We start from the raw sequence: 14,196 nt of genomic DNA on the forward strand, positions 1-14,196 counted from the left end.
AGAAATGATACCAAGGCAGAGTCCAGAAGAATTTTAATTAAATGAGCTGGCTTCACAAGTACTCTGCGGAAGGCAAACATTTCCCAGAATGAGGTGTTTTCTCCTCTCAGAATTACTGCATTTCAACCATTATCTACGCAATTCCACAAGACCTTAACGCAAGGTTTTTCAGGAAGAATTAATAAGAGGGCCTCCCCGGTGGCGCAGCGGTTGAGCGCTGGGTTGCGAAGCTGCCCGCGGCCTCTGTGGCGCCGGTTCGATCCCCGGCTGCTCCCCGGCCACCGGAGGAGGGTCCCACATGGCGCGCAGACCTCTCCTGCCGCCCGCTGCTCCCCTCAGCAGTGTACTTCGGTCCTTCTGCCTGCTCTGCTCCCTGCTCTGGCTCTGCTGAATTCTCTCACCCTCCCGCGCTTCTGACTGTACCCAGTGCTTGTATAAATAAATAAATACAATAACTCTTTAAAAAAAAAAAAAAGAATAAGAGAATTGTATGTTCCAGGTAGCAAATTCATAGAAACTTCTATGATAAGACAAGTCTAACTAAATGCATAGCCTTGTGCAGGTTTGCCAAAACCTGAGTGTCCTCTCCAGCTTTGTAGCAAAAAGCAGAAAGAGCAACAATTTGGGGGACTTTCATGGATACTTGGCTTTGGCATCAAAGTTTCAGCAGAGCCCACTGCTTTCTGGCCTGGAAACAGTCTTTAAAGAATCTGCCCAGGGCATCTAACTGTTGAGCTGAGTGGGAAGACTAGGACTCTCCCCCTTGCTCCGAACAGCACACAGGCATTGCAGCACACCGCTGCTAGCAAGCTGAAGCATGCTTCTGCTCAATTTATTAGCACATCTTCTTACTAGACAGCTACCGGCCTGGTTTGAGATTTATGGCTCACACCATAATAAAACTAAAGAGTAAAAGCAACTCTTCAGGCCAGGTTCTGGATCTTTATAAAATGGGCTGCCAACAGAAGTTACTAGAAATCAGAACGAGAAAAAGCCCCGAAATGTGCAAAGGCAACAGAACTCTATCCTCACCCCAGCGTAGTCCCCCGCCCGCCCCATACGAACTAACCTTGAGCACTCACTGCAGAACTTTCCACTCCTTGGTTTAAGCTGCGAACTTCTGCAGCAGAGAGTGAGAGAGAGACCACAGTCAAAGAGGGGGTGTGACTTACGGGGCTTGGAGGCGGGCTTTGGGGGCGGGCCTTGGGGAAATCCCCACACCTTCTGGCCCCAAATTCCCCTAGAGCCCTATGTCCCCTCTTCATTTCTTGGAAGCTTGCCAGATGCCTTTGGGAAGAGGATTTTGTCCCGTCAAGCAGTTCTCCATGTCAACACTTCTAACATGTCCTTAAATTATTTGAGCGTGAAGGATGAATCCCACTAGTGATTAGAAATGACACTTTGCCATACGCTGGCCCCCTCGCTCCCTAATATCGATGATGCAGTAGCTGTAACTTCCAGCACCAGACATCGGATATGCTGGGTGGACACTTCCCTCTGGAGACCCCGGGAGTCGACGCCGCTGTTCCCGCTGGTGCTGGAACATTATGCCAGTGAGGACAGAGGCCGTGGGTCTCCCAGGTAATCCGCACCGGGAGGTCTGGTTCAACCCCTGCTGGGTGTGTGGTGAGATCCAGAAGAAGGAAGGCGAAACGGAGGGAGACAGGGCAGGCCAGCGTCAGATTTCTAAGGTGGGGTACCCTTGGATACGGTTGAGGGCTCTGAGGGCTTTTTAGAAAATCATTATTTAAAAAAAAAAAAAAGAAAAGAAAAGGAGAAAATAAAGAAGGGAGAAGAGGAGGGAGAGGGCCGGTGCAGAGGAGGGAGGAGCAGGGAGGGGGAGAAAGATGCTCTGGAGGTGCCGAGGAGCAGCTGCCGGCACTGAGCGCCTCGCAAGGGGAGTTCTGGAAGCAGGTGGGTTTTCCATTAGGAGCCGAGCAGAAAAGAGTTATTTTCCCCCACGGGAGACATGAGATCTGGTCTCGCCTTGGGGGGCTGAAGGGAGAGGAGAGGGGAGCTCATGGATATGTCCCGCGCACTGGGCAAGATTCTGTGGCTCCTAACAAGGCACATTCCTCCTTGGAAACATTCAGTGCTTGTCCGCGAAGAGAACCCAGACCCTTGATTGAGTTCAGTATTAAGGTCCTCCTCGATCTGACCAAAAACTGCCTTTTTTTTTTTTTTAAGATTTATTTATTTATTCATACAAGAGCTGGGGTACAGGCCAGAGACGCGGGGGGTGAGAGGATTCATCAGAGACGGAGTAGGGAACAGAACAGGCAGATCCACCGAAGTACACTGCTGAGGGGAGCAGCGGGGAGGCAGGAGAGGTCTGCTGCGCCCTGTGGGTCAGCTCCTTGGTGGGGGATTGAACTCGTGCTGCAGTAGCTGCAGGTAGCTTCGGAGTGCTGCATTTTAACCCCTTGCACCACCAGGGAGACCCCTGAAGTTGCCTTTTTTAAAAAAATGAAGTCATGGTTCACATCACATTTCATTGATTTAAAGGGTGTATTTCAGTGGATTTAGTAATTCACTATGTTGTGCAACCGTTGCTCCTTGTGCTAGACCGCGGCGATTAGACCGCGCAGAAACCGCAGACCCTTAACAGTCACTTGCCAGCCCTGCTCCCAGCCCTGTAACCACTAACCTACTTTTGTCTGTGAATCTGCCCCTTCTGGATGTTTCAGATACGTGGATCGCACACTGCCTGGCGCTTCTCTCTGGGGTTCTCTCCCTCCCACATGTGCAGGTTCATCCATGGTGTGATGTCAGTCCTTTTTTCTTTTTTATAGCTGAATAATATTCCATCGCCTGTTGCTACCACATTTTGTTTATCTGTTCTCAAGTCGATAGATACTTGAGTAGTTTGCCACCTTTGGACAATCACCAACAGTTTGCTATGAACACCCGTGTACAAGTGTGCGTATGGCTATGTTTTCAGCTCCCAGGGGTACACACCTCAGGAGAAATTTTTGCATCATGTGGCCATTCTATTCCACAGCTGCTGCACCAATTTACATTCCCATGGGCTGTGTATAAGGGTCCCAGGTGTCTCCCTGGTGGCCCAGGGGTTGAGTCTCAGGCTATCACTGCTGTGGCCTGAGTTTGATCCCTGGCCAGGGAGTTGACCCTCATGGCACAGCAGACCTCTCCTGGCTCGCCCGCTGCTCCCCTCAACAGTGTATTTCAGTAGCTCCACCTGTTCTGCTCCCCACTCTGTCTCTGGGGAATCCTCTCACCCCTGCACCTCTGGCCTGGGCATGTAGACCATGGCCAAGACCCCAGGCTTTGGTGCCAGGTGGAATGTGGCTCTGCTGCTGGTGGGCAGGTGACCCTGGTCAAATTTAATCTCCCTGGGTCTCAGATTTCCCACCCATGCCCTGCAGACGCAGTCACTCTGCTCGCCTCCCTCACTTAACGAGGATTCAATGAAATATGACTTGCACTAAGTGCCTGGCACACAGCTCTCAAGAAATAGCCGATACCACGAGCCTTAGTGTTTTCAGTTTCCTTCCTTCGCCGCCCACCCTGATCACCATCACCAAGAACAGAGAAGGAAAGAAACTCAGGGTTGTCTACAGAATTTATCTGAGAGTCATTCTATCTGTGGTGAGGGGGGTGTGGGATCCCCTCACCGTGTTCGGCAGAGCTGCCCCATGTAGGAATTTCAGAGCATAAAAATTACATTCTGAGCCCCCCTCGACATTCTCAAAGTCACCCTCAGGTCAAGGCCCCGCCCCCTCACTTGCATGGAGTGCTCTGTGCACACGACATTTAACTGGTTTGTGTGTTCAGTGAGCTAAGTGCTACTCACAAATGTACATTGTGGATAGTCTGTGGGCAGAGCCGCTGCCTCCCCAACGTGAAATAGGTTGTTTCCCAGCATCGTGATTAGCTTTCTTGTTCAAGACGGGCCAGCTACACGGCCCTCGCTGAGGTGCAAGATGATCTCAAGATTAGTCTTAACAGCCTACAGTTGGGGGGGTGGGGGGAAACAATCACTGCAGAATTATTCTCCTGAAGGCCAAGCACAGGTTTATTCAGTATTTAAAGGGTTTTTCAATGGTTCGTGATACTGCATTCATCTTTAATAAAATCATCATAGTAAGCTAAGGAAAAGTCTGTTAGCCAGGTGCACATACCAGCTAAGCTAGCCAAAGGTCTATTAATACTCTTAGCATGACTTTTATTTATCATACTATGTGTCACAGGGGGCCTCCCTGGTGGCACAGGGGGTAAGTTTCAGAACTATTAAGCTATCGGCAGTACAAGTCTGAGCCCTGGCCAGGGAGCTGACCCACAGGGTGCAGCTGACCTCTCCTGTCTCCCCCGCTACTCCCCTCAGCAGTGTATTTCAGTCAGTCCGCCTGTCCTGCTCCCCACTCTGGTGAGTCCTCTCACCCCCTGCACCTCTGACATACACCCCAGCTCTTGTGTGCATAAATAAAAAAATCTTTTAAAAATAAATATACAGCTAAGAATACTGCTAAGTGAAATACACTCTATTTGGGGCAGGACCCCGCAGATTAATATCTCTCTCTCTCTCTCTCTCTTACTCTCTTTCTTTCTCTCTCTCTCTCTCACACACACACACATACACACACACACTCTTAATTGCCTAACATTGCAGTGTTATTCAGATTTCATGTGCAACTGTAGGGAGCAGGAATGGCCACTGTGCAGGTTTTCTTTGATCCCATGCAGACCGGGTAAAGGAGAAGTCAGAGTCCTCAGTAGTTTTTTGCAGGTTTGTATTGGGATTTACCCAGTACACAGCAGGCAAGGGTGCTGGGGTGCCGGGAGGCTAGCAGACCTCCCAGCCCCCAGCAGGTCTTCACTCTGGGCTCTCCGGCCTTCTCTCTCTTCTCTGCTCTTGCTTCTCTCTCGGCTTCTGCTGGCGTCCCCATGACGCCGCCCCCAAAAAGTCCAGTCTCTCAGCCCAGGGGCACCCACCTCAGGCACCCGCCATCAGGCATGCATTCAGGACCACAGGGCTCCCTCATCCATCCTGATGGCGGGAGGGCAGAAAAGCCTAATATTTTTCCTTACCCTACAGCAACTATCCCAAATTCCATGGTCATTCAGAACCTTAAATTAGAATGTAATTGGGATCAAGAAAATAGACACTTGGGACTTCTGGGAAACTATGCTACCCAAAAAATTCCTGCAAAATAATAGATCATGCAAGAATCTACTAGAGAGTTAAATGCCCGGTGTGCCAGTATGAAGTGCCAGGCCTCATTTTAGGGCATCCCATAGTCTTTGTTGAAGTAGAATAGGACATACTCAACACTTCTCTGGCTTGATTTGCCACTTTCAAATATTTAGACATATGGTTCATGACCTCCATTTATACCCTTGCTCAAGGCCTCACTAGTGCTGAGACACGTGTAGAAGACATTCAGGAAAACTTTATTGGGCGGATGGATATATGGATGGCTGGATGGCTGGTGGGTAGGAGGATGGATGGTGGATGGATGAACTCGTCACTCCAGGCTCATAGTCCACCTACCACTTCATGAGCTTCCTTGGGAGATCATTCTAGAGTGTATACCCCCGAACACTGTACAGTTACCCTTTGTTGGATCTCACAGAAACACTTTTCGGCTAATAGCTGACATTTCCTGAGGCTTATTCTGCGCACGGCACTGTTCTATGTGTTTATATCGTTTCCTCAATCATGTGAGGTCCAACTGCCTCTGTCCCTACTTTACAGATAAGAAGTTGGAGGGCTGCGAGGGCTGCCTGGCTGGGAGAGCAGGGAAAGGCCCCGACTTGGCTGTCTGGCCCAGGACTCTTTTGCTGTGTGGAAACCCCCGCCTACCCTCCCCCCCCCACCCGCAGAATAATCTTAACTTTGTAATATAGTATAAAGGATTACAAAGGAAACCAATGGTATTGAAATGCACTTAACTATTAAGTAAATCAATACAAATTTATTAAAATACAAATTACAATGTAGTCATATCTAGCTATCATAATTTCAAATTAATTATGAGAGTAAATGGTTTTTAGGGCTATCTGCAAGAACTGCAGCATGATGGGAAATAGCTGATTTCTCCTGGTGCAACCTGAGTGACCGTTCCTGCAACAATGCTCTGGGGATTTTAAAATTCAAAATGGAAGGAAAAGTTCGCATCCATTAGAGATTAGTGAAAATAAGAGATGAAATGTTCCTCACTCCAGTTCACAGACCCCTGAATTTGACGTGTCCTTGGGCATCTGTGAGCCAGGATCGCAGCCCCAGGCCAAACCTCTGCTGCCTTTTGTCTTGTTTTGCAAGAGAGACTCCATACTTAACTCATTGTAGCTCTGGGAATTTGCTCTTACTCCAGGAGTATTTCTCACTTTATTTCTTCTGTTCAGTGTTTACATTAGAGCCTTTTGCTGTATTTTAAGGCAAAATATGTATATTATCTCTATTCCACTTCATCTTCACCAAGATGGTTTGTGTCTATAGTCCGCCCATTTCCCTCAATTTCAACAGGTGGTAACATTTGAGAAATAAATATTTTCTTATACACAATCACAACTAATACTAACAGACTACTTGTGTTGCAGATCCTACGCTCAGCACTTTATTTCACTTACCCTCTTATCAATGCTACGAGATAAGAATTATTGTTTCTCTTCTAACCTTTAAGAAGCAGAAGTTCAGGAGTTCAAATACCAGAAGCAGGTACTCATGGCAGCAACTGAGTGTTCACTATGTATAGGCCAACGTGCTAGTCTGATCTCTAGTAACAGCTTTAACCCTCACCCTTTACAGCTCTCCCTGCTGTAGAGATGGGGGCCCTGAGGTGTGACAGGTAAGTCCTTTCTTCTGGATGACTTACCTGGCAGGGCAGAGCTGGCTTAAAACCTAGACTGAAATCAGAACACGCCCCCCTTCCCTCCACGCCACCCTGCCAGGCTTAGGGCATGGAGGAGCCAGGGGGGAACCCAAGTCTTCTCATCCCAAAGCTACCCTAACATTTGGCTAAGAGGGGGGCCTCCCTGGTGGACTGAGGGTTAGGAACAGCACTGCGAAGCTCTCCGCAGTCTCTGCAGCATGAGTTCGATCCCTGCCAGGGCCAGGGAGCTACCCACACGGCGCAGCAGACCTCTCCGGTCTCCCCGCGGCTCCCCTCAGCAGTGGATTTCAGTGGATCCGCCTGTTCTGCTCTCCACTCTGTCTCTGGTGAGTCCCCTCAAACACCCCCCACCTCTGGCCTGTACCCCAGCTCTTGTATGCATAAATAAAATCTTTAAACCACATTATTAAAAATAAATAAAAGTAAATGGGAAGGGAGAAGGGACGCGGCGTTTCTGTTCCTCGGAGCCTGGTGCTTCAAGCACGATCTCAGGCCCTCGAACCCCGGGCGGGCATTACTAGCCTCAACCCACAAATCAAGTCCTTTTAGGGGTCCGGGGACCCGTCACTGGCAGGGGGCTCAGATCCCGCTCTCGGCCCGAGACACGAGGTGCCGGGAGCCGCGCGGAACCGCAGCGCTTCCAGAGAAACGAGAAGCCCACGACGGTGCCCGGGACGGAGCCTCGGGGCTCCCCGAGGGGCATCCACGGAGACCGACGCCCCGACGCGGCAGGGCCCGCCGGGCCCCCCACAACCCGCAGGGCGCCGCGCCCAGGCCGCCGGGGCGTCTCGGCCGCGGGGTGGCTGGGGGGCGGCGGCCCGGCGCCCGGTCAGGTCGTTCGCACACCCACGCCGCCCACCAGGCAGCGGCCACGCGGGGGACCTCGCGCCGGGAGCCGGGCGGGGCGACTCGGGGGCGCGGCCGCCGCAGGGTCACGGGCTACGCGCCGCCCCCTCGCACGCGCCGCCCGCTCGCGCCTCGCGCCCCGCCCCCTCGCGCCGCCCCGCCCACTGCGGGCCGCCTCGGCCAATCCCGGCGCCGCTGCCGGCCGCGCGCCCCAGCCGGCGGAAGCGAGCCTGACGTCACTGCGGCTTCGCCCGCCCATTTCCGGCGCCCCCGGCCGTAGGAGTGGGGCCTGCTGGCCCCCGCCCGGGGGGCTTTTCACACCGGGGGGCGCTGGGGCAAATCCGCGTGGCCTTTCGCAGACCTGGGTGTCAGAATTTCCCCCCGGCGCTGCCACAAATGTCAGGGCTCGCCCACTCTTCTCCCGAGTCGCCGGCCTAACCTTTTGGGGGCACCGGAGGGGAAATTCGCCATTTCTGCCGGACCTTTACGCGGCCCACCCCGGCCGCTGGTGGCTGCCGAAGCGCAGGTATTTCATGCCCCCACCCCGCCCCAGGCTCCGTGTGCGCAGTAACTGCAACATAACCCTCCCCCCTCCCCCGCCAAGTGAGTAGGAAACAGGTGAAAATAACACACATACAATTTGCCATTCAACGTCTGATGAGATCAGTTATAATAAGATTAAAATAGGGATAAAAGATTGGTTGATAATCGCATTGTAAGTTGTAGTGTTGAGAAGTGAAAAGTGCCAATCTGTAGTGGTTGTCAGGAAAGGAACATGTTATGGGATGAAATAGGATATACTTAGCATTTATTGAGCACCTGCTATATGCCAGGGACTGTCAGAGATGCTGGGGGTTCAGCAGCCAGTGGCCAGTACAGGAAGCCTCTGTGGAAATTACAGAATCAGGGGGAGCCTTACGGTAAATAAGTAAACAAAAGACAAAGTGCTAGAAGGGTAGTGTTATCAATGAAATAAAAGGGTACAGTCACAGAAGATTAGTGAGATAGAAGCAAGATGTGCGTGGGGAAAAAAATAAATATATATCACCTGGCAGCAGTTTCTTTGCTATATATTTGAGGAGCCTAATTCTAGTGAGAGTTTTTTTTTGTTGTTGTTGTTTTTAAGATTTGTTTATTTATACAAGCATTGGGGTACGGGCCAGAGGCATGGGAGAGTGAGAGAATTCATCAGAGACAGAGCAGGGAGCAAAACAGGCAGAAGGACCGAAAACACTGCTGAGGGGAGCAGCAGGTGAGACAGGAGAGGTCTGCAGTGCCATGTGGGTATCTCCCTGGCTGGCCGGGGATCAAATGCGCGCTGCAGAGGCTGTGGACAGCTTCACAGCACTGCGCTCAACCCGCTGCCCCACCAGGGAGGCGGGAGAGTTGAGCTTTTGGAACCAGAATCAGATCCTCCATCAGTGGCTGTTGTTAATGAAGGGGAGTCAGAAAATTCACCTCTCCCTTCTTAGGTCTCTGAAGTGATAATTAATTTGACATAAAAAGATTAACGGGAGGAAAACTTACACATTTGTTGAATGTAAATAAGTTTTACTTGAATTGGAAGCCTTCATAAGGAAATGACCCAGAGAAGTAGCAGAACCTAAACATTTATGTACTGGGTTGGACAGAGAGAGGCAATCGTGTAACGGTGTGTACAATAAAATGGGACAGACTGAAGGAAGACACGTTCTCTTTGTACAAATTCTTTCAGCCTCAACTACCTCTCTGGCGATAAGAATATTCTTTCCTCCTGGCATAAAAAGAACATTTTCTACATGATAGTTTCACTTTCTGCTTCCAGGAAGAAAAAATTGGGAATCAGAGTGCTTTCCAAATGCTTTTTTTTTTTGGTGGGACCCTCGCTGGTGGCTGGGGATCGAACTGGCGCTGCAGAGGATGCGGGCAGCCTCACAACCCAGCGCTCAACCTCTGCGCCACCAGGAGAGGCCCGCTTTCCAAATGCTTTTACATCAAAATAATCAATGTGCTGAAATGCATATTTGGAGGTGATATGTCCCGAACCCCTTCACTGACATTATCAACACCTCCACTGTGGGGATGTGAGCCTGAGTGGGGGCAGCTTCTCACTAAATGTTGCGAATGCTGCAAGAAGCTGACAAGTTTAAGCTTCCTAAAAACAGGGAGACAGGGAGAGTCTCTCAGTTTGTACTTCCCACAGTGCATTAAGACTTGTCAAATGTTGATTTAAAATGTAGTGGTGGATGGTCTTGCTCCTAGGTGTCCGCACTGCCCACAGAGCGATGTTTTTTTTGGGGGGGGAAATGGTTACCCGATGAGATACAGGTCTTGTTACAGGGCAACCCAATATAAAACGGGTTGCCTGACTGTGGGTCCTCACCTGTGCGCTTCAAAGGAACTCAGTAATACTCCACTACAGGCACACACAAAAGGTTAATAAAAGGTTTATTTACAACGGAAGGGGAAATAAGGAAATGTAGAACTCAGGATGAAAAGAGGGAGATAAAGTCTTAAAGCGTCCTACCTGATCTGCAGACCTGGAAACCCAATGGAAACCCAATGGCACGCTGAGAGTTGGCTCGGAGCCAAGAGCCCTGAAGCCAAGAGAGCATCCCAAGGCCCAAGTGTCTGGTTTTTATACCAACCCTGGCTGCTTAACTCCACCCTCGGGTCCCAGCAACCTTCCCTTTGGTGATGATGGGATTTGTCTTTCCCAGTGTCCTGATGGATTTGGTCTGGGGTGGGGGTGGAGTCCACAAAGCCTGCAAGGAATTAGCTCAGGACATCCTTTCCCCCTAACAGTCTGAGCTTTAAAGTAAAGGAGTGTAATTCGTATTGGTGACTTATTAAGTAACACTGGTGGAGTCTTTGCAGGGTAGAGTATGAGATTTGGCACCAGAATATCTGAACGTGACCAAGACCCTTAGGGCCTTATAGTCATTTTACCCTTCTGGATCTCAATCCCTGCATCTGTGAAATGAAAATTGGATTAGTATCTGACAGGGAAGCAATATATAAGATCAAAAACCAGTAAATGAGGAATAATAGTACTAGTGTAGTGTTTTAAATGACTGCAATAATTACCAGAAGAAATTATTTAAAGAATTGAAAATAGTTGCTCATGGAGAGTAGGGCTGAGGGGTAGGAAGGACTGAGTCAGTTCTGTTTTCATGAGTCTTATAATGATGTATTGCTGAGCTATTGCCAGGTGAGGAAACTACAGTGACCTGCTTCAGTTTCAGGCACAAGTTGGCTGGGGCAGCTTATTCCGAATTTGTCCCTTCTGAAATTCAGGTTGTGGGGGGCGGGTAGCAGCAACTCCCCTGGGGGAAAGCTCTTCCCTGGGATTGCAAAAGCACCAGAGGGCAAGTATAATCCTCAGGTCAGTGCTTTTCAAGGCTTTGATTGGTTCAAGATCTTGTCTTTAATATCCCACTAGCCCAAGCCCTGACAAAACCCAAGTCAGGGCTGGGAGTGCCCTCCACTCCTGCTGGAGGATGGGGAAAGAGTCATTCTGAAAAACAATCTCATCTACCACAATAATTGAGTTTTTAAAACTGCATGCAATGTACTCCTTTGATAAAACTAATGCTGACCCGGGCCTCCCCTGGTGGCACAGCGGTTGAGCGCTGGGCTGCGAGGCTGCCCGCAGCCTCTGCAGCAGCGGTTCGTTTCCCGGCTGCTGGCCAGGGTCCCACAAAAAAAAAAAAAATAAATAAGCAAATAAATAAATAAAATCTGCCAATCCTGCTAGTCTTTAAAACAAACAAACAAACAAACAAAAAAAAAAACCTAATGCTGACCCAGATCCATTTCAGATGGCTATGGTGATACAGATGTCTCGGGTATGTCAATTCAGGTTCTCTCTCCCCCCTCTCCTCCCCCCACCTCTCTCTCTCTCTCTCTCTTGCTCTTCCTCTCTCTCTCACACACCCACCCACACACTCACACAGCTGAACCATATGACTTGGCATTTTTAGTCTGTCCAGCATGGCTATCTCCTCACAAGTTTACTGTGGGGACAGGCACAAAACAGCCTGTCTCCTTGTGGCTTTCCTTCCATCTTCCTAAGTCCTTCCTTGGTTCTTGAAGCACAGGTCTGCCCATTTGCCTCCTCGCCCTGCCGTTATCTCCTATTTCCCATTCTCCTTTAAAGCTGAAAAGAGGTGGCTTTTGCCTGCTTCCTTCACAAATAGCCAAAGGTGAAGTCTTTCCAGAACTCCCAAATGCTTTTTTCCTTTTTTTTTTTTTTAAGATTTATTTATTTATACAAGCACTGGGTACAGTCAGAAGCACGGGAGGGTGAGAGAATTCACCAGAGCCAGAGCGGGGAGCAGAGCAGGCAGAAGGACCGAAGTACACTGCTGAGGGGAGCAGCGGGCGCCATGTGGGACCCTCCTCCGGTGGCCGGGGAGCAGCCAGGGATCGAACCGGCGCTACGGAGGCTGCGGGCAGCTTCGCAACCCAGCGCTCAACCGCTGCGCCACTGGAGAGGCCCAAATGCTTTTTTCTTAAAATGCAAAATGATTAAAAGACTTAAAACGCTTGCTTTTGGGGTGCTGCAAAAATGAATTTAGTTATAATATAAAGAATTAAATAAAGACCACTCTCACCACCATAAGAATCACCTGAGATAGATGGAAGCATCTGTAAACCCACAAAGTAACATGGTATTTCTGGAAAATAAACACGTTTTCAGTATTTAAATGGAAACTTTAATAAAACACTGATGTATTTAAATACTGTCTGGGGCCTCCCTGGTGGCACAAGGGGTTAAGCACCGTACTATGAAGCAAAAACGCAGCCTCTGCAGCATGAGTTCAATTCCCAGCCAGCCAGAGAGAAACCCACATTGCGAAGCAGACCTCTCCTGTTTCACACACTGCTCCCCTCAGCAGTATATTTCAATCAGTCTGCCTGTTCTGTTCCCTACACCTGTCTCTGGTGAATCCTCTCACCATGCCCTCCCCCACCCCCCTCGCTTCTCTGGCCTGTACCCCAGCTCTTGTATGCATAAATAAATAAATCTTAAAAAAAAATACTGTCTGATCTTATGTATTACTTGTGAGTCTGTTAAGTGATCCAACTTGTACGGAGTTGCTCTATTTCTCACTTCTGGGAATTTAACTTCCACTTAGGTCTGGCAAGGTAAGTTATTCAGCGCAGTGCTATTCATACAAAAAAGGATTGGAAAGAACCTAAGTGTTATCAGTAGGACACCAGTAAGGAAACCAAATAAACGACGAAACACCCACAAAAGTATACTATCTGGGGAAAAAGGAGGAAGTTCTTCCTAATAGGGAAGAACTTCAAAATATTCCCGTAGGTGGTGGCAGCAGAAGGCGATGTGTAGAGCAGCTTTCTTTCATGAGAAAGAAAATAATACACCCTTGTGTTTGCTTGTTCTTGCATAAGTGCAGGGAGGAGACCCAAGAAAACCAGATCCTTGCCACCTGGAGGGAGTGGGGACGGCACTGGACGGGACAGGATGGGCGCCCCCTATTCAATGCAACCCTTGCCGTCTTCGTTTTTGAAGCTGGTAGAAATAGTGGCATTTAAAAACTTTACAAAATCAGGGCCTCCCCGGTGGCGCATCGGTTGAGTGCTGGGTTGCGAAGCTGCCCACAGCCTCTGCAGCGCCGGTTCGATCCCCGGCTGCTCCCCAGCCACCGGAGGAGGGTCCCACATGGGGTGCAGACCTCTCCTGCCGCCCGCTGCTCCCCTCAGCAGTGTACTTCAGTTCTTCTGCCTGCTCTGCTCCCCGCTCTGGCTCTGGTGAATTCTCTCACCCTCCCGCGCTTCTGACTGTACCCAATGCTTGTATAAATAAATAAATAAATCTTTTAAAAAAAGAAAAATCACTAATGTTGGTATTATTCCAATAATAAAAATTTAAAAAAAAATAAAAACTTTACAAAATCAAACTTGAGATTATATGTCAAGAATTAGTTCTTACATCTGGGTGCTCTGCACCTCTCTAATCTTGTGCGTGCAGCAGCGACGTTGGGATCTTTAGAGAAACAACTTCGCACGGGGTCGGGTGGCCGAGCGTGGGGAGGAGAGGCCGGGAAGACCTCGAGGTGCTCCTAGCAGACCGACGGGGGCGCGGGAAGGCGCCCCAGGAAAGAGAACCCCGCAGACAGCGCGGGTGTGAAGGACTCGAGTTCGCGGTCACGCGTGCATCACACGCAGCGCGCCCATGGGCCGTGCACTGGGGCGGGAAGCCTCTCAAGAATAATGCGTGGTCACCGGATTCTCGCGGAGCCGGGCGTCCCAGCCCGCACACCGTCGACACGGAAACACCGGCCGTCCTGCGCCGCTTGTCTGACGTGAGCTCGGCCGGAAGTGACGCAAAGAGATGACGCAAGCATTGTGCGTCTGCGCCGTACAGGAGACGAGAAACCGGCGGCGCGCGTCTGCGCAGTACGAGATTGAAGAGCCGGGCAAGACGGCGCGCATGTGCGCAGAGCGAGACTGAGGACGCGGCTCAGGCGGCCGCGTCTGCGCAGTGCGG

The sequence above is a fragment of the Talpa europaea genome (genome assembly GCF_964194135.1).
Source record: "Talpa europaea genome assembly, chromosome: 9".
NCBI classification, from domain to species: Eukaryota; Metazoa; Chordata; class Mammalia; order Eulipotyphla; family Talpidae; genus Talpa; species Talpa europaea.